Raw genomic sequence first — 21,941 nt, forward strand, 5'->3', positions numbered from 1 at the left:
GGGCTATAATCTTAAGAAGGTAGAAGTTTGGAAGCAACATTGGCTAGCAAGTCGGCTGCAGAATTTTGAGACCTGGGAATGGAAGAGATATTGAATGCTGAAAAGTGCGAGGTGAGTTCTTGCACCAGCGATTGATAATGCTTGAGGTGATTTGAAAGACAATGAATCGTATTTCTCACCTGTTTGACAATAATTTTAGAATCGCCGAAGACTTTCAAATATTGCACTTTAAGTCCGATTGCTTTTTACAGTCCTTGGACTAAGGCTTCATACTCGGCTGTGTTGTTTGTGCATTCAAATTCTAACCTACAGGACAGCATTGTTTTTCTCCTTGCAGACTAACCAAGATACATCCTGCTCCCAAGCCTTCATTAGATTTAGAGCCATCAAAATATAAAGACCAAAATAAATAATTCTCTACAATTGTATTTATAGTTTTCTCAGTATCACCAAAACATTTTGACCTGTCTGTTTGTGAATAATTTTCGATCTGAGATGAAAAATTGTTTACTGAGAAAGGAGATGGTTGGGCTGTGAAGTTGCCAAAGAATGATTCCGACGAATAATTCCCTAAGATATTGTTATTAAATGCAATGGGTTGATTTTCCTGTTCGAACTCTGTGACGGTGTGGGTCATGTGCTTTTCCCGATTGATTTTTATTTGATTTGGCTTTCCATTGTAGGGTAGCCACATATGGGACCAATCGGTAGAAATATACCCATGGAGCTTTTCAGACCAATCCCTACTTAAGATTAAACCATAAAATTCAGGTATATTGGTGATTAGGATATCAATTCTTTGAACTACTCGCGGATTGGCCGATAACCTGATCGTTACTGAGTTGATTTCTCCTACAACCTGTACCTTAGTTCTATCTAGCTGTACAATGTGAATTGCAGATTTCTGGGGTTCAATGTTCAGTTTGGAACAAACCGAAGCTGGCATTATATTTGAGGATGCCCCTGAATCAATCAAACAATTGTGCAGATTACGATTAAAAATCTCATAGGTTAATAGGAAAGGAGGAGTATGGGAATTGGATCTGTCTCCAATCAGAATCGTATCAGTAGCTTCGATCCTGCTAGAAGGTGGTTGTCCTGAATCATTTGCAGCTTTACCACTGGGAAGAGGTAAAGAAGGAACAACATTCAATTCTTTGAGAAGAAATTTCTGCTGATGTTTTAGTTTACTAAGTTCAAACATTGTAATGTTTGCTTTAGTTTTCTTCATATCATCAACGATATTGTAATCCATTGAATTGGATACTACTAATGTTTTAGATGTTGAGGGCATATTTGAGGTTAAAGGTTGGTTTTGGGAAACCGTTGCAGCTGGCTTCCTTATGGATACCTTTTCCTTTGTTGTTGTGGCACCTGCACTTCTTTTCTTTGAAGTTGCCTGGATGGGTTCAGGGGCACCTTTACTCTTAGTAGTGACAGGAAAAGCTTCTTCTTCATTCTCTGTATCAGAGTTAGGTAATATGAAATCCCACATTCCATGGCATTCAACAACTTCCTCTTCATCATCAATTGGTAAGGTTGTTTCCTCTTCTTCTTCTTCAGGGTCTGAATCTGCATTAGATATAACATTCGGTGGTTTTGATTCAGTTTTCTTGAAAGTTCTAAAAGGCCTTTTAGTTGAGGTTTCTGATACTTTATTTTTGATTTCAACCATTTCATTTGACAAAGTCTTAAGGACCTTTTGCAGACCTTCCATATCGTAGGGATATTTTGGGGTTTTCTTTTTTGAATCATCTTTAAAAGAAACTCTTTTGGCTATTCTATCTTCCAGAGCAGCTTTCTTTTCTAGAGCATTAATACATTTTTCCACAGCAAGTGCTTCTTTCATGTTTTCAACTAAAATTGGTTTTGCAACCCTATCTACAAAAATAGCTATATTGGCAGGTAGGGCAGTTATATACCATTCGCTTATGATTTGTTCACTTGGTTTGGAAGCCGTTGGGATTTTATTCAAGAGTTTATTGAATTGCACATTGAATTCTTTAATTGGTTCCCTATGCTCTATCCTAAGATTGGAGAGATCATTTATTAATGTGGCTAAAGACCTATCATCTCCATACTTAGTGAGAAATTGTTCTTGGCAAGTGGTCCAACTGGTAATGGAACCAGATGGCAAGGAAAAATACCAGGATCCTACTGATCCTTGCAAAGTATAAGGGAAGAGCCTAACTACAACATCTTCCTCAGTTACTCCTTTGAGATTAACTGATAACATGAAGTTATTAATGTGTTCCTTAGCTTGTGTTCCATCATCTGGGTTAAACTAGGGTAGCCATTTTTCAGGAGCATTAGGTAATGCATGTAATGGTGCAGGCATATTGACGCACCAGGCCTGGTCCATGGATCTGCCATTATAACACCAGTAGTGGATGATACTACTGTTGAAATTCCAAGGAAGGAGTTGATATTGAGGATTACGCAGGTTGAGATGTTGAAGTTCCTAATCCCTGATGAACAACAATGTGTAATGAAGGGGTGGATGGTTGACTTCGCACAAGGGAAGATGAGATGGAGGATGTGGATGAAAGTGTTTCACTGTCAGATCCTTCAGTGTTCTTCTTGGCCCTTTTCCTTTTGGGTAAAGGGCACTTAGTAGGTTCAATACCGAGCTTTTCGCTCTGAAGTCTAGTGAGGGGATGAGGTAAATTGAACTGCGAAGTCTCACTGCTTTGAGATACTTCATATTTCTGTGGTGTTATCGAGAAGCCTTGAAGTTTCTGGATGAGTAACTGAACTTCAGGGGACTCGGGACTTAATCTTTCTAGAGTATTGTGGGTGAGGGCAGTGGTAGTTTATTCCTCCTCTTCTTGCTTGGATACTGAAGAACCAGCATGCAATTGGGAAGTACGAGGTGATGTGGAGGGAGAGTTACTCTGATAATGGTCTATAGATTTGGATTTGCTCGCCATTCATAGTTCATGCCCTCCTTCTAGCGCCAAAAATGTTGATGCCCCGAAAATCATTGTATCAACATTGGGGGATAACCACCCGGTCCGGACCTTAATACAGCTCCTTTTCCATTTGGAATGGTGGCTCTGACTGGATATAATGGGACTAGTTTCCCAATAATGAATAAAAGGGGATGGATGAGTAATTGAATTTTAATAAATGATAATGAATGGATGACCTAATCTATCATCGAAAATATAAATAACTATTCTATCCTGGGAGACTTATATTCTTTGAAGTGCAACGTTTGATAATCTTTGTCCATTGATAGGCATGTAGATGACTCTAAGCAATAAACATAGATATTTCTTTACTTAATGATTACTTTGTTCAAATAGTTGAACAAAGTGATTAACACATTGTTACACCTATCTTTTTATATTACCGATACATGTATGATTAAAAGAAAAGCATGTTGTAAACATCCAATAGTGGAAAGTATAAAGAATGCTATTAAAACACATGCATATATATGATAATAGCAAGAGCGATCAAACAAAAATTCACATAAAAGGAATGAACTCAGACATAGATAATAGTACCATATGAGCTGAAAATCACTCCCAATATCATTCGCTATTTGGATTCCTTCTTTCGACGCAGAAACAATTTTAAACAAAGGCAGTAGTGCACATTCACATAAAAGCTTCGTTATCAAAATCAAAATAATTGGCCCAGTCTTTATAAAAGAATATACCTGAAGTACAGTAGTGCAACTTCAGGTTTAAGTCATATACAAAAACTTATGACCCTTTATAAATACATGAAAGGGTCTATAAATACTTGATTAAAACTAACTAACTATGAAACTAAAATCCTATTTAATTGGTACAACTTTGATTCTGAATATCTTCTTCATGGAAATCTGGCAGTCGGCAGCATGATTCATTACTTAGGCTGTTTGCCTTTAGACCTGAGCTGGCATATCGCAAGCATTGGTTCCACTTCTGATGGTCTGTTGAGACGAGAATTGAGTTGGGCAACATAGGTGGCATCCTGTATATCAAGAACGATACACCCGATTGCATCTGTGAGGCACTTGAGGGCGGCTCTCTGGCTATATGGTTTGACTAAGAACAACCAATAGGTGTCCCATGTCAAACTGTTAATTCCTGCGATTAATCTCCCATTTTTCTCCAGCTCTGGATAACATGACTGCTCCAATGTTTTAGCCGATGTCAATTTACCTGGGGTACATTGAGAAATCATGTTAGATAAGTAGAGAGTATCATTAATCAATTCAACCAAATTACTTGTGATTAATTTGCATCTTGAAACTACTCTCTCTGCTTTCATTAACTGGGACTGCCATTCCGTAAATAATATCTCTTTATGCAATTCTAGGATTTTTGGCAAATTAGCTGCATGTCCCTCATCAATGTCTTGCCACTCAAGAAAATTAGTTAAGGTCTCATCGGCCTGATCCATGTCTGTTCTAGCTTTATCTAATTTTTCACCTATTGATGCTGTTAAGTCACATAAAGGTTCTGCCTGGGCGATTTGTTGACATAACAGCTTTGTCTGTGTCACTAATGCCTTGTTTATCTGTAATGCCTCTGCTCTGAATTCAGCTGGCTGTGGAAGATTCTTGGTTTTCTGTATTTGGGCTGATAGTTGAGCAATTTGCTCATCTATCGACTTCAACATTTGTTCATTCATTGCTTTTAGTTGTGCCAATGCTTCCGACAGCTCTTTCTGCTTTTGAACTGCACTGGAATCAATTCTCTGTTTCTCTTCCTGCAATTGTTTATTCAATTGATTATTTATTTGTTGCTGTGCAAATAATTGTCGTTCTTCTTGCTCTGCCTTCTGCTGTGCCTCCGATAGTTGTGCTTGTAGCAAAAAGATCTCCTGGTCTTTTCCTTTTAATAAATTGCTCACCTCTGATGCCTTATCTATGGTAGCTACCGAATAGGCTCCAGCATATTGGGACAGTTTTGTTAGGTCATCAGAGGGATCAAACTCCTCCTTCCAAACCACGTTGCCCGTCACTATTTGTTCAGGGAACAAGGAAGGTTGATCAGTCCTTCTCCTTTTCCGCTGTCATTTTACTACAGCTTTGTGCTTTGGGCTGTAAAAGACATCTAAGCAAGGAATTTCTTCTACTTGCAAAACAATCTGATCGGAGGGATCCTTAGGAATTATCTCTACTTCTGTAGAACTGGGTAGGCCGCTGGTTCCACTTGGAACCTGTTTTGATGTTGTCTCCTGTGTGTCAGCCGCTTTTGATGTTTTGTCTTCCTTCGAGCACTCAATATTGCTGATGATTGAGTCGAATTGTTGCCATTCCTGGAGCAATTTCGGGTCAATCTAGGCATCTACATTCACCTATATGCTGCTTTGTTCCTGCTCTTTTCTCTGGCTTTCGTCTTGCTCTTTTGCCTGGGTTTCCTCTTGCTCTTTTGCATGCACTTCCTCCTACTCTTTTGATGTAGCAGGAGGTTCCTTTGTGAGTCACTGCTCAGGCTCGCTTGATTCTGTCGTTGGGGTCGTTGCTAACAGATCTAGAGGCAGAGTTTGCAACCTCTGTTCTCTAAGTCTGTTAAATTCAACTAACCCATCATCCTTATATTCCATTCTGGCCAGCGATTTAAATTGGGACATTGACTCGGCTGAGGAGAACAGGTCATCGAACATATCTTCTTTATGATCAAATTTAGTCAATTTTGCCTGTTCAAGTGCATTATAGGTGACTTTGATTGGATCAAATCGCCTATTAGGAAGAGTTGCTAGACTTAGTGCCTTAATTTTATCAGCTTCTTTCTCTGCATGTTTAAAGTCATGTAGAGTGTAGACACTGCATCTTAGAGGAAAAGGAGGCCAAACCTACTTCTTTTTACTCCTCAGAGTCTGTGTAACTCCTTCGTATGCAATCTGATAGGCTACCTCCCTGGCTAACAGTTTATCAGGTATGTACAAAGGGAGAACATGAGGTTTGGCTTGGCTGCAGAAAACTCTTACATAGGTGAATTTTTCTTCTCTAAACCATCTTCCTATGGATGTCAAGTCAACCCCTGCATGGTAGGAAATCTTAGGAGCAGGTTTATCAAAAATAGAATAGTGAATGGGTAACATAAAACCGTTACAAACTTGATATAAACGGTGCTTATAGTGAGCTTTCCATAACTTCTGATGGTATATGTGAATGGGCATGGGGTCTTGTGGAGTCCATCTCCATCCAAGCACAGGAAATTCAGAATTAAAACACAGGGTGTCCAAGATATAGGCACTATAGTAGAATGGGGGAATAAACCTTTCAGTAATGCGGGATTTGCTTCTAAACTCAAGGACTGCAGTTGCTAGCTTATCCGACAGTACAGTTGTCCAATCCATTATTTCACTATTACATGTTGCCTCCATCAAAGGAACCATTTCTATAGTGAGGTTTGCGGAATCATGCAACCCCCACAATCTACACATAATTATCCCGGCATAACAATAAGGAGAACACAAAGAATCAACAGAGTACTTACCCGAAGACTCATGCTTGTGTTTTGCTGGATTTTGCCTCCAATCCCAAATGGGTTTGGATTCAATTTCATTCTCATTTCTGAACTTTTCCAAGAATGCCTTGTTGTACTTCTTCTCTGTTACAGGCAAATGGTACATTTTCCTCAAATCATCAGGTTGAAATGAACTGAATATTCTCCCATCCATGGTGCAAAAGGTTCTGTTCGTGATTGGGATTTCTTCAATTGCCCACCTCACTACATCTGTATATGGGAGAATTTGTTCCCGGGCTGCTATCCAATGAAGGAAAGAGTCGTCTAAATCCTTTAGAGTAGCATCAAATTTCCGAGTCGTATCTGTTGTGGCTTGCACTGTTGTTACCTCGGGTTCTTCGGCCTCAATCAAATTATAGGTACTTTTCCAAGTAGTTTTTCCGAGTCCTAGACATGTAGTGTCGGATATCAATCCTTTTCTTTTAGTTCCTGGATCAGCGGTGGGTTGTCCTGTGGCTGGCGAAGCGGAAGCTGTTGCGGTCTTCTTAGACTTCTTCCCATTCTGCTTGAATTTACTACTTCGGAAGAGCTCTGCACAAGAGTGAAAATGAACGTAATGCGGAGAATTGGTGGTGCAAACCAAATATGAACGAGATATATTAATCAATGCATGATGGAGGATTAACTTAAGGTGGCCGCGGATACAATCTGTGAAGAGATTTTAGACTGACTATTTCATTAAATGGTTGTTTAAACCTGTCAATCCTTTAAATGCTCATCATATCGTTTATTGGCCAAATGATTCATTCAAGCGTGGCTTTGATGTTTTGGCGGTTGAGCGTAAGTGAATCGATATCAGGAAGATAAGGCCTTTAATACTAATTAACCGTAATATCCCGGCTTTATCAATCCTTTTTGAAATCCGCTTTTAGCTTTATCGCAATCGGCCATCGGGGGAAAGCTTAAATTGTTATATTGGTTCCTTTCGGAATCCTCGATTGCCAATAGTGATATCGCCAATTCGCATCGGGAGTTTAAACTAAGGGCTTTGAAAAGCATGCATGGTACATCTCCGATTGCCGATAGTGATATCGCATCGCATCGGAGCGAAAGGGGCTTTTGTTATGATAACTAGTCATTGCCGATATCCGATAGCCTTTTGTGCATTGTCACATCAGAGAAAATCAATGGGTCTTTTAAGTCATGCCTCCCTTGTCATTGCGATATGCAATCTTGCGATCGCTTTATCGCAATGATAAAAGATTACTAATTTATATGTTATAAGACTGATTAATTGGTCTATCAAAAGGTTTTATAATATTTTTATTTTGTTTCGGACCTTTTTGAATAATACTAAGTTGATACCAATTTAAATAAAAAGGGACCCATTTCATATTATAGTTTTGAGAATAAAATTTGTATGAAACGGGGGGTTTGTTGTAGAGCACAACAGACTCTCATACTGGCGACGACATGATCGGTTCCTCAAGCACATAAACAAAAAGAGGACCATCTGGTAAAACTCTGGCTATTTCCAATCAAAATGAAAATCAATCAGAAAACACTCTTGCCTCGGAGATTAATGTCGTGTCATCTGACAAAGGCAAAAATCCAAAGCAACCAAGAGGTAAGAAAAAGGGAAAGAATAACAAGAAGAAACTGGAGAATTCCACTCCTGACAAATCATCTGAATCCCCTACTGCAACTAGGAAACCTCGTTATCCATGTCTGATATGTAATGATGAGAATTTTACAAGATATTTTCCACATCGATCAGAGGTCTCTAAACTTTTAAAGGCTTCGAATACCTCAGCAGTGTTGACAGATCCGTTTCCAACCCTAGAAACACATTTGTTTGCAACTGATAATTCTTCCACATCCCAAGTACTCATGTTGTCTATCACAAATACGCAAAATGATGTTTTGGTGTCAAAAAGGAATAAAGATTATGGAAATCCATCATCGTCGAATAACCAAGATACTGATCAACCTAGTACTTCGGCCTCGAATTCACCAGAAGTTGTTCCACCCATCATACTTAAATTAACAATAAAGCCACCGAAGGGAGTTGTACACAAATAAACATTCAATCCTCGTGCTCGAGTAGCTCAAAACTTCAATATAATGGAAGATCTGGCTCAATCACCTTCCACTATGTCGACACTTGAGGTGTTGCAAAACTGTCCCTCCCAGAAGCAAGCTTTATTGTCAGCAATAGGTGGAATAGATCCTACGGATTATAATCTTATGGTTTTTAACCATACAGGATATACACCACAATTACCAGCGAAATTAGCTCTCCTAATACAAGTGAAAGCTCTCAATAAAAATGTTCACCAAACTATTATTGATGAGGGGGCATCTACTTGCATTATGTCTATGAGCTACTGGAAAACTATTGGTTCACCTCCCTTGTCACGATCACCAACTATATTAAAAGCTTTTGATGGACGAACATACACTCCGTATGGGATTTTGAGTAACCTACAAGTTGAACTAGGGGACAAAATGGTAAATGTTGAGGTCGAGGTCGTTGACGGACTCCTTGATTACAAAATTTTACTAGGAAGGCCTTGGGTATATGCTATGGCTATCATTGTTTCCACATACTTTCGAACGATTTCATTTCCCTTCAAAGGTGGAATAACAGTCATTGATCAACTAGCCTTCTTTTCCAATAGTTCACAGGCCACGGGAAGCATTCCATTGATACATGGAAACTCACAATCACTTCAAAATGTTGGAGTAGGTCTCCTAAGAGATCCTTCCTTGATGGGTACCTTTACCCTCCCATCACCATCTAGTTTCGCGGAAGTGGCAAGAGTGGAGACTTGCAACATGATTTCTTCTACATCATCTGAGTTTAAGAAGAATTCCAACTATTTTGAAAGTGATGATTACGCCAGGCAATGCCGCTAAGCCCCATCAAATCATTATAGCAATCAATCTATTGGGCTTGTGCGGCAAACCCTAATCCACACTCAACAATTGCATGGGTAGATAGGTCTTTAGAACATGGAACCTGTTCAGATCCTTTTTCGCGGATACATTCTACAGATGAAGGAATCATCCAATCAATGATGATAGGATAGACATCGCGGTAAGATTATCATCATCATTCCCACCTTCGAGATGACAATGAATATTATTCAAATGAACTCAATCACCTATCAATCGTTGATTTCTTGTTGAATTCTGTAAATACTGTAGATTATGAGCGTAATCTGTCTAACATAGAAGAAACAATTTCTATAAAAATTTCGACCAAGCCTAACATGGTAGAAAATATTCATGTCAACAAATCTTGTTCTCCATTGGAACTAGATAATTACTATGCTCTTTTCTGCGAATTTTGAAATGTCTTTGCATGGTCTTATGAGGAAATGCTAGGCTTTGACTCAAGCATTGTTGAACATGAGATTAAAATGTATCCTGATGTCAAACCAATACGACAATGGCTTCAACCTGTTCATCCTAAGAAAGTCGTTGCCATTAAAGTAGAGGTTGAAAAACTTTTGTGTGATGGCTTCTTTTTCCCTATACCTCTTACTGATTGGGTATCTAATATTGTTCCAGTGATGAAAAAACAAGGGACAATTCGAGTGTTCATTGATTATAGGGATGTAAACCAAGCATGTCCAAAGGACAGCTATCCTACACCCTTTATCGACCAGATTATTGACGAATGTGCCGGATGCAAAATCTTTTCATTCATGGATGGATTTTTTGGTTACAATCAAATCAATATCTGCCCACAAGACCAATAAAAAACTGCCTTTATATGTCCGTGGGGCACATTCGCATATCGAAAGCTACCCTTTGGTTTGAAGAATTCAGGGGCTACATTTCAAAGGGCGATGAATTATGCCTTCCATGACATCAAACATATTTTTCAACCCTATCTTGATGATCTACCTGCTCATTCACAAAAACGGACTGATCCCCCGCAACATTTGAGAGCAATATTTTTATGTTGTTGACACTACAAAATAAGACTCAATCAACACAAGTGTGTGTTTGTGTTGGTTCTGGTCGATTTCTCGGATTCATAGTTTCGAAAGACAGAATTCGACTTGATCCCATAAAGGTTCAGGCAATTCTTGACATGCCTCCACCTTCAAATTTGTTACAAATACAAAGACTTCAAGGGAAGGAAAACTTTTTGAGAAGGTTCATTCCAAACTATGTTGAATTAGCTAAAGGTTATACACATCTATTGAAGAAAGCGGTACCCTTCCATTGGGACCAATTTGCGCAAGCTCCTTTTGATGCTCTCGAAGATTCCTTGATTAAAGCATCATTAATGTATGCCCAAAACTATCAAAAATAATTTTACATGTATCTTGTTGCTGCAGATACAACCATTGGTATGGTTTTAGTGCAAGAGGAAAGTGGAATCGAACATCCTATATATTATTTGAGTCGCAATCTTAATGATATAGAAAGTAAATATTCATATATTGAAAAGTTAGCCTTAGCAACCGTTCAAGCTATGCAGAGATTTCGTCATTACATCCTCCTTCACAAAACTACCATTATATCACATTGCAACCCTATGACATACATCTTTTCATGTCAATTACTAGGGGGAAAATATTCTAAATGGATTGTTATCTTGCAAGAGTTTGATTTGGAGTTCATCAAATCCAAATCAAAGAAATCTTTCGTCTTTGCTGAGCTACTTTGCAATCTTCCCTCATCCTCTAATGATTTGACATCAGAAGCATCAATCTTGGATGAGTCTCTATTTCTGATTTCGTCAAGTGATCCATGGTATGGAGATATACTGGTCTATTTCCAGACCCAAGCTTTTCGGCCTAATACCTCTCGCTCTAAACAGCGACGTAATCGATATCAAGCCAAAGATTATCTGATCATTGGTGATACACTTTGTCGTCGTGGTGTTGATACGATCTTACATAGGTGCCTTACTCATGAGGATGCTGAGAAAGATTTGAATGAATACCATTCAGGTGCTTGTGGGGGGCATTTATCTAGTTACGCAATTGCACAAAAAATCCTATGTGCTGGTTACTTCTGGCCATCTATATTCAAAGATTGCATTCTTGTTGTCAGAAGGTGCCATGCTTGTCATATTTTTGATCATAAAACTAGATTACGACCTGCACCACTGCATCCAGTCGTTTCTGTTGGCCCATTCACAAAATGGGGCATTGATTTTATGACATGTAACCCCACTTCGGTCAGGGGGCATGGGTATATTATAGTCCTTGTTGACTATTGTACCAAATGGGCCGAGGCAATGCCTACATTGAACAACAGTAGCGAAACGACTGCTCTCTTTTTTTTAACCATGTGGTTTCCAGGTTCGGTGTGCCACAAGTTATAGTCATAGATCATGGATTTCATTTTCACAATCACATGATGATCGAATTAACTACCAAAATAGGATTGTCTCACGATAGTTCTACTCCATATTATCTACAAGCTAACGAACAGGTTGAGGCAATCAACAAAGTCCTTAAGCGCAAGTTGCAAAGAATGATTGGAGTCCATAAACAGAATTGGCATTTAATCCTATACTCAGCTTTGTGGGCATATCGGACCTCGATGAAAAATGCAACCGGATTTATGCCTTTTCAGTTGCTTTATGGTTTGGAAGCAGTCTTACCAATCCAGTGTGAAATCTCATCCCTCAAGCTTGCAATTGACCTACTACCTGATACTTCTGAAGAAGAAGCACATTTCTTGGAATTAATCCATCTGGATGAAACCCGTCGTGATTCCGCATTGGCTAACGAAGCACATAAGAAATGCATCAAGACACAATATGACAAGAATGTTAAGCCTCGTGTCTTCTCAGAAGGTGACCTGGTCTTGCTTTATGATTAGGATTCTGACAAACTAGGAGCAGGGAAGTTTGAACCATTATGGATGGACCCTTATATTGTTAAACGTGTGTTGACAAAAGGATCATATGAGTTAGTCGATTATGATGGGATTCCATTGTCGCAACCTCGAAATGGATTGTATCTTAAACGTTACTATGCTTAATTAAGTGTAGTAAAACTCACCGTACATATGCTTTCATTGCATTTTTGTGTGTTAGTCTTCTTTCAGAGTTTTGATTTGGTTAGGTAATCCACTTCACATTTGTTGCAGATGTCAAACTTTTTGGAACCATTTGTTGGATATGCCGACGGAGCTAGTCGTAGTACGCAGAACTTATCTTCTGCGGCATGGGCCATCTTCGCTCCAAGTGGCGAGTTAATGAGCTTAAGGGGGATATGTATTGGTTGATCTACAATCAATATCGTTGAGTATAGTATGTTGATTGAACTCCTCTCTGATGCCATTTCACATGACATACGTTGAATCATTGTTAGGCTAGATTCACAACTTGTCATTCTACAGCTTACTGGCACCTATTCTATCTGAAACCTAGCTATTCATCGCATGTTCCTAAGAGTTTGAATTTTTGAAAGACATTTTGAATTCATTCAATATCAACATATTTCCAGGAATTTAAACACATTAACTAACTCTCTAGCAAACTATGTGTTAAATAGACATTTTCAACATATGTAAAGAAAGCATTTTTCAAATCACATCATCATTTGAACAGGATATCATCACTTAACCTCAATAAAACTCTGAAAGTCAAATATATAGTTGTATATAAGTTTTTGCAAATAGTTTGTGTCCAAGAAAAAATCAGTCATCTGACCCAAAAACTCAAAAATGAATGTATAAAATATCCTAGAATAGTGTTGTTGATGATAATAGGTCACAGCCTGTGCTATCATACGCAGGAGTCTCGTTCAACGACTCAGCACGCCAATGTTATGGCACTACAATATCATGGGTAACTCATCAATCCGAATGTTAGCCTCCTGTTGCAACAAGTTTCATATTTCATGATTGACATTGGAAGTGCCAAAAATGTTCATCTTTTCCATACTGCAAAAGTTCCATTTTTTGAAAATTTTCTCAGTTAAAGGAAGACCAAACAGCTTAATCTTGGCTTCCTTAGGTAGAAATTTCTTGTTTGAGAGATAGAGAATAAATATCTGTCCAAACAGTTTAAGCTTGGAAGATTAATAGCTAAGTAGAGAATGAAGGTGCCCAACTATCTAAACTGGGCTCCTAGAAGCAATAAGGGTAGTTTCTAGATAGGAGGGAAATTAAAAGAAAAAAACAATCAGGATTTGCAAGTCTAAGTGCACCCTTCCTGAAGTAACAAAAAATGCTAGGAGTATTAAGCTGGGTAGGTAGCCTGGGGTTGCAGAAGCCAGATTATCTTCAGTTCTGGCCCTGACAAAGAATGTTCATTTCATCAGTGGTAGAGGTAGCAAAGCAGTGTTTATGGTAGAATTTTGAGAAGCATGTCTAACTTCCCATCACTCCCCCTTAAAATCTCTTACTAATATTCCCTTAAAGGACCTTGGGATCTGCCTAGCAAGTCCTATTTTCAGTTTAATTTTTGTGAAACATTAAGTCAAAATTTTGGCTTTCTCCATGAAAAGAAGCCACATTTCTTGTGTAAAAATCATTTTTTCACTTCCTATGCAAATCCCATGTATATCATCACTTCATAAACTTATCGTTGCTCTCTTTCCATTTGCATTTCACAAACTCATATTAATTTCTAATCCTATTTTATAGCTCCCTAACTCAATTTTCCATCCCCTTTACTACAAAAACTATATAAAACTCCCAAAAATATTAAATAGCCCCCTCGTTGGCACTATAGCCATATTTCCTAAGTCTGGGAAATAGTAGTCCATTTGGGGCTCCTATTAACCCTTCCGTGTCCTAACCTGGAGTTAGTTTGACTACTGCTTAGACTAACAACTATTCCCCCTTTAATCCTAACCCTATAAAACCCATTTTCCACTCTTATCCTAAAGATATGTATATAAAACATTTAACCCCGCTGGCGCATAGCTCATAAACCCACATGCTAATGTTTAACCCCCCCGCCGTATGAATAAACAAAAATTATGCTGCGGGCCCCGTCCCTATCCATCCGCCGCGTTAACTGTCCCGCCGACCGTCAGATCTGGCGCACCCAAGATCTACGGTGGGCGGGTCTTTTCGTGCCCCGACATGCCGAGGATTAGCGTCTGGGAGATGGGCGGTTTTTTCGTCGTACTCCCGCCACGTGTCGACCTCTCGGCTATGGCGGAGCCCCTCCCTTGGAAACCACCTACGCACAAAAGCGGTGTGCCTAAAACCAGATACCGCCCTCCCCTAGGTGACGTCGGCACCACATTTTCCCATGACATCACCTCTGCGCCTTTGATGTTGTACCATGATTGCCGCCACCTCATCCCTTTCGCGCCCGCACCCTACCCCCGTGTCGTGGCCACGTCACCCATCCGTACCTCAGGCCCGCCAATGACGTCACGCTAACATCATCCCAACAAAGCGCCAAAAGCGCCTAAATGTCATTTTTGCATAAAAAGCGTGCAAACGACCATTGCATTTCACTTCTATCGATTCATTTGCAAAGCACCAGCTCGCTGTTTTACCATTTTCTCATTCCCAAAGCTTGAAATCGACCAACCAAGCTGTTGCGGCCTGTTACTCGATGCCATAGCTTGCCAAAGCACCAACTCGTCCACTCTCGGCGCCGTTTTAACCAGGTATTTGCCAATTTCTCCCCTCTTCGCTCCGGTTCTTCCATGTTTTTTCGCTGTGCATGCTGCAAACCTGCAAAATTCCTCAATTGGCAATGCTGCTACACCTAAGACTTCACTAAAACCCACTGGTAAGCCCTTATTTCAAAAAGCAATCTCGTAAACCCGCACCCGTTTACAGTTTCACCGTCAGAAGCTCCATTTAAAGCTTGGCCTCCAGATAAAACCTTGTAAGAGCTCAGCATTGCCCAATTTCACCTCGTTCCACTGTATACACCAGTCCCTTTGAAGTCATAATAACTCCTTCCCCTTCTGCATTGCTCCTCGCAGTCTTTAACCCCAGAAAGTTCACTAAGAGAAGGGAAGTTGGCTCACAAACTTTGCAAAGATTGTCTCTCTCATAGCATAAGTGCCAAGCAGTCAAGCTATCATTACATTTGAGTTCAGTCCTAGGTTCCTCTGCTACTCCTTACAGGCAACTTTGTTAGCCAACTATTGCATCGACCTTCCTTCCAAGCTCAAACAGTGAAAGGTTCCATAATGGCCACTCCATCAGAGCTGAGCATCGCTCCCGTGAATCCAGCAAGCAAAGAGCTTGAGTCAATGGCCTTGGCTGACACAGATTATCTCATTCAAGACCTAATTGGGGACAGAAATCATTTGCATACCTACTGCCATCTAAGAAATAGCTTCATAAACAACACTGACATGTATTGCATATGGGAGTCCAACTTGCCACATTATTTCCTCCCCTCTGTCAATATTTTTCCTGAGATTATTCACCTGTGTGCTGCAAATTATGATCCAAATCAGAGGGCTGTTAAGTCTCCATCTGGGAGCATACTTTTCTACATCACTCCTGACTCCATCAACCAGATGTTAAATTTCAAACAGAATGAGCTACTATTTCCTTTCTCCATGAAGCACTTGCTGGATGAGGCCTCCAGGCTCCCTGGCCCCAGGATTGAGAGAATTGCTAAGACATTTATGAGGGCAGATTGCCAACCTAAGGAACCACCTCCATTTCCTTATGACCATTTCAACGATGTGGGCAAGCTACTTGTAGACATGATATCCTATGTGTTAGGCTTTAGAACAAGTGAGCATGTCGATGAGACAGTGCTAGTTCTGTTGTCTTCATTCAGCCAAGGACAGCCTCCTGCTATCAAGTATAATTATGCCAAGTTCATAGCAAACAAAATTCATGACCAGCTCACTAAGCTAGATAGGCAGGGAGTTTTCAAATATTCTTCATACATCTATCATTTGTTCATGTTTTACCAGTCTGAATGCTTCCAATGCCCCATCAAGAAATTGGATTCAAAGGGAGAAAGAAGATCTGTTGTCTTCTGGTCATCAGTATTTCATCAAATCCAGCATTCTCCTTACTCTTACTATGATTTCATTGACCAGTTTGTTTACCCAGTCTCCTGCCTCTTAATGAAGGCTCCTCCTCCCAGAATAACTTATGAGATGCAGAAGACACTACAGCTATCCAAGAGCTACAAAGTAGGTGATTGGTACCTATACCAGGATCACACTGTAATCAGAATCTATGGTTGTGAGCTTTGTCCTTACAGGCTCCCAAGATATGTACCAATGAGGCTGTTTGCCTTGGAATACTACAGGCAGCTTATCAATTCAGATCTAACTCATTTTCACAACACCAAGAAGAAGGCTCGACTGAAATTTAAAGACCACCTAGGCCCCTTTATCATGAACAAGAAGGAAGGTTGGCAAGATGCTAACCTGATACTCAAGGATCAAATTAAGCTGAAAAGGAGTTTCTAGTGGGTTCCTTATGACCCACTTGGCTTTATTAATGCCAAAAGAGTCAAATATAGGTTGACACCCTATGATCACTGCAAAACCCCACACATTGAAAAATATGCTAATCAAGATGCATGGGCACCAGGCACCTTAGTTGAAGAATTCATTCAGGAGGAAATTTTGGAGAAAACTGCTAAAGATCTTGAAAAAACTCTTGACTTGGATTCTGCTGACCAGGTAACTTCAAGCCGCCATATCAAGTTGAAGAGGGCACATCCACTGCTACAGCTTCACAAGCTGCCCAAGGAACTTCTACATCAGCAACAGGTACGACTAAAGGAAAAGAGCCAATGGAGACAGAGCAAGGAGTGGTCACAGATCAGCCTGCCACCTCAATAGAACAAACTCAAGGGCATGCCCCTTCTCAATGAACAGAGGCTCTACAAGTGCCACCTTTGCAAACTCCCGTCAATGAAGAAAGAAGCAAGAAGCGAGACAGGGAAGAATTTACACCAGCTAGTGGCTCTGCACCGCAGCCCGAAACTAAAAGGCAAAGGGTTGATCCTCCATTTGAGGAGGAAGTCAGTAAGGAACTTATAGAAAGCCCGAGAAGGGAAACAAGCCAGCATACAGCTACAAGCTCTTTCCGACAAGAGCAAGACAGACAGCATGCCGTGGAGGTGTCTTCCTCCACACAACAAAGCAAGAAACCAACTAGCATCAAAGCTAGTTTTAAAGAAATAAAGGCTCAAAATGAGCTACTGAGAGTGCAATTGTATGACCAATTCCTGAAGGCATATGACATTAAAGAAGAAAGGATGATTCTCACCCACTTCAAGCCCAAGGTTCAGCAGCCACAGTTAGTTGCAGATTATGTCAGGACAAGATTAGAGGTCCTAGCCAAGGACATTCACCCCATGGATCAAATATAATTACATAAGTAAACAGGGGAGATGGTTTATGCCACCCTGGTAGAAAAGGCCACATTGGCCCATGAGTTGAAAGAGTCTCTGAAGAATACAAACACTCAGCTAGTTTTAGAAAGAATGTCCTCCACAGCTAAAGACAACAGAATTAAAACATTGGAGGAGATCATTATTGACTTAGGACAGGATCCTAAAGATCCTAAAGGTGTGAGGGCGCTGATGAAAAAGAAGGATGATGATATTGTTGCACTAAAGAAGCGTTTGAGGTTGCTTCCTACTAAGCACCCTCAAACAGGAGAACTGGTGAAAGAGAAAGAAGCTGAGGATTCATTGGACTTGCTAATGCAAATGAACTAGAAAATAATTGAGATGGAAGGAGAGTTGGAGAGAGCACTACAAGGCAAGCAGGGAGAGTCGACCTCCCAGCCACCTCAAACAGTTCCAACTATTGTTACTATTCCTCCTATGCAAGCAGAAGTTATCCCTCCAATTATTCCAACTACTACAACAGCTACACAGGCTACAGCAGCAACAACAACAACTCTTGACTCTAGCATGAGCGTGGATGAATTGAAAAAAGCTGTCAAGGAGCTGGAGCTTCAAGCAACAGAGATAAAAGAGGCCAAAGAAAAGTTGGCCAATCTTGAAGGAAAATATGATAAGTCCAAAATGATAGTGGCTGAGCAGACAAGGGAAATTAAAGCCCTGAAGGACAAGATAAAGGCCTTGGAGAAAGAGCTGTCTTTGGACAAAGCCCTGGCTGAAATAAAAAAGATTCTGTGGGCCAAGATTAATCAGTCAATCACAAGCCAATGGAGGTCAATTCAGGCCATGTATGAACAGGTAGAACTAATTGGCTTGGCTCAGTTTGAAACTCAGAGAGCCAAAGCAGCATTGGGAAATATGCCTCAGCAGGCCAACAAAATGATCTGCTTTTTAAATCATCAGACTAAGGAAGAGCTGGCAGCACTCCATATCATGAACAGAACAGATGCCATATTGACGGCAAAGAGAGTGCTAGTATTAAGAGGCTTTGTGCAGACCCTGGAAGCAAGATGTCAGGAAATACAAAGGGATGTAGACAATTTTGAAATAAAGCTTGCAGCACTACAGACGAAAGGATTTCCCAGCCTACTGACCAGCGCTGGGAGGTTATTGACACGTGACCAATATGCAACCAGGCTCAATAATTATGTCACAAATCAGCTTACTGCTTCATCAAGTTCTCCAACACAAGCAGAACCTCCTTCAGGACAGACTCTCTTTGACAAGCTGGAAAACTTATTCTACATAGAGCATGAAGTTAACCATCTGTTTGAGATGCCACCCAACTATTACAAGTACATAGAGGCTGATGAGACACTCGTCAAGATACAAAAGCATTAGTTGCCTTCCGAGGATTGGTGGCAAGAAATGCTGGCCATTTTGCCAAGGTAATCCCAGTTTTTTCCCCTTTTTGTTTATTTCAAATCTCGGTCAGCTATGAGTCAGCAAAAGAAGGCACGAAAGCACCGGACAGAGCGGTCAAGGAACGCGCAGAGTAGGTTGGAACAGTGGAAAAGCAAAGAGCTGGGACGACAAGCCTAAAAGCGCAGATTTTTGAAAGCGCAGCCCAGCCGACTAAAAGTGGACTCAAAAGTCAAGTTTTTCTGACAGAATGAACAACTGTTACATTCATATTTACTTCGGCATTTATTCTTTCAGCTACTACTCCTTAAAAGTTGGCGAAGAAGTTATGAGCTATTAATTCATCATCTAGATATTTTGTATCTGATTTTTTGTATATATACCACCCTCTGCTTTGTAAAAAGGGTTGGTTGGTTGTATAGCTCCAAGAGAGACTCGCTCTGTATACCTGAGGTTTTACTTAATCAAAAACTGCTGAAAAGCTTGGAGGAATGACTGTGTGTTGTGTATGAATGTTTTGAAGAATTGAATGTGGAAATCTTGTGCTGCAACATGACTCAATAAGTGTTTCTTACCTTTGTTTTCGATTGATATACCATCCAAATAATAGAAAGAATGAATAGTTTAGAATTGGTTTAATTGCCCTCTATGCTCAATTTCTATTGTTTCTATATGTTTTCATCTGAATTAGAAATGAATATGAATTCCCTGTGGCTCATATTTCCCCTAATTCACTCATGTTTGACAGTTATCTAGGGATTCTTCACTGCTCCTAGATAGGGCTCATTCACCTTCCCTCTGCTAAGCTGAACGAGAGATTCTTAACTGCCTCTCATTCCTAGCCTTCACTCCATCCTTTAGCCTGAAAGATTGTTTCATGTGAAGCTAGCTTGCTCCATATTCCCTCTTGTGACTAAGAAAACGCACCAGCAGTCCTACTCCTTGACTCCACGCCCAATGGTTCTAAAACTTTCATGCTATCCCTGCCTCTTTACTTGAAAGCATCATCCATCCCACCAAAACTAAAACAAAACCCCTTGTACCTAATAACTAGCCTAAAATCATCATCAACAAAGCTAAATCCAAAAGAGAGAGCCCTCTCTGACTACTGGTGGGCTAGCACCTGCAGTCCAAAGATTGGTTTGTGGTTACCTCGGCCGTATCCCTCAAGGAGCTAAGGGACAACCTCAGTGATAACATAATGGTGACTCTGCTGGGGAACATCCTTGGTTAAATCTCACAAATCAAGTTGGAAAGCTCCATTGGGAAACTTCTCAGAAAAATCCAGGAAACAACTTGGAAGATTGCTTCAAAGAGGAAATCCTATTTTCTGGAGAAAGTGCTCCTTTCCTTCAGAACCTTTTCATGTTTAGATCTGATCGGTGATGGTGGATAGGGATCAGACACACCAAAGTTAAAATTATCCACCTGGCGACTCCACTTCATCTTCAATCAGGACTCCACTGGAGGATCGAACCTGAAAGAGAGATATGATCCAGAGCTTCAAGTTTTTTAAATCAAGCCTGCAAATAAACCGTTCATAGGCCAAAATTAATAGTCAATACAGGATGACTAGGTGTGTGGAAGATCTTGCAATAGATCAAGCCTTAGGTGAATTCAGGAAGCTGTTATCCGAATATGAGCTTGATGAAAATTTTTTGAGATTGGTGTTGTTAAAGGTCAAAACAATACAACAACCTCAAATCAGGATGTATTTCCTTGATTTAATTGTGGAAGAACACGAAAATGAAATTCAACTTGTGCATTCTCAAATTCAGTCCTTTGATATTCATGATCCTAAAGAAATCTTCCAAAATCTTCCTTCTCCAAGTCATGAGGAAATTTTACTACCCTGTGACTTACAGATTGAGGATAACCCGGCTTTCAAGACAAAGACTGAGATGGTGGTCGCAGGGTGTGTTACTGAGGATGTAGCTGGTCCATCAGACCAAGAAGGTCCAAGAGAAAATATCCCGCATAATGCTTTTATGGATCCTGTAGCAGATTACATGGAGAATCTTCTCAACTCAAAATCTTTATTATGTTTTCTCTATGAGGGCCAAGTATATCAGCGGTGGCCTTTGCATTTCACAATTTTGATTATGGGGGCAAATGACCGAATAATGTTTCTGATTTCACCAAACGTTGATCAAGCATTTCGTTTCTTTCTACAGTTGCTTAAGTGGTTGCACTGGTTGTTTCATTTTACCTAACTAGCAAACAGAAGGCTGATTAGTGTAAATAGGTAGGACTTTGTTTTTTGTTTGGATGGCAAGCTTGCTGCAGTTGAAGCCCAAAGTGAAGACCCTAAGCTCTTCAAGTCTGCTGTCATGTTCATAAATAAAGCAGCCAGCAAAGGAAAGTTTTCAGAGTACAGAAACAGTTGAAGATCAAGGCAATCTGACCTGCTGTTCTTGACTCTTCATAAGGAAAAGTCATCCCCAAGTGGAGCCATTGTTAGCCTCCTGTTGCAACAGGTTTCATATTTCATGATTGACAGTGGAAGTGCCAAAAATGTTCATCTTTTCCATACTGCAAAAGTTCCATTTTTTGAAAATTTTCTCAGTTAAAGGAAGACCAAACAGCTTAATATTGGCTTCCTTAGGTTGAAATTTCTTGTTTGAGAGATAGAGAATAAATATCTGTCCAAACAGTTTAAGCTTGGCAGATTAATAGCTAGGTAGAGAATGAAGGTGCCCAACTGTCTAAACTGGGCTCTTGGAAGCAATAAGGGTAGTTTTTAGATAGGAGGGCAATTAAAAGAAAAAAGCAATCAGGGTTTGCAAGTCTAAGTGCACCCTTCCTGAAGTAACAAAAAATGC

The sequence above is a fragment of the Pinus tabuliformis genome, chromosome 6 (assembly GCF_031772625.1).
Source record: "Pinus tabuliformis cultivar Carrire ecotype Pingquan chromosome 6, CPIR1, whole genome shotgun sequence".
NCBI lineage: Eukaryota > Viridiplantae > Streptophyta > Pinopsida > Pinales > Pinaceae > Pinus > Pinus tabuliformis.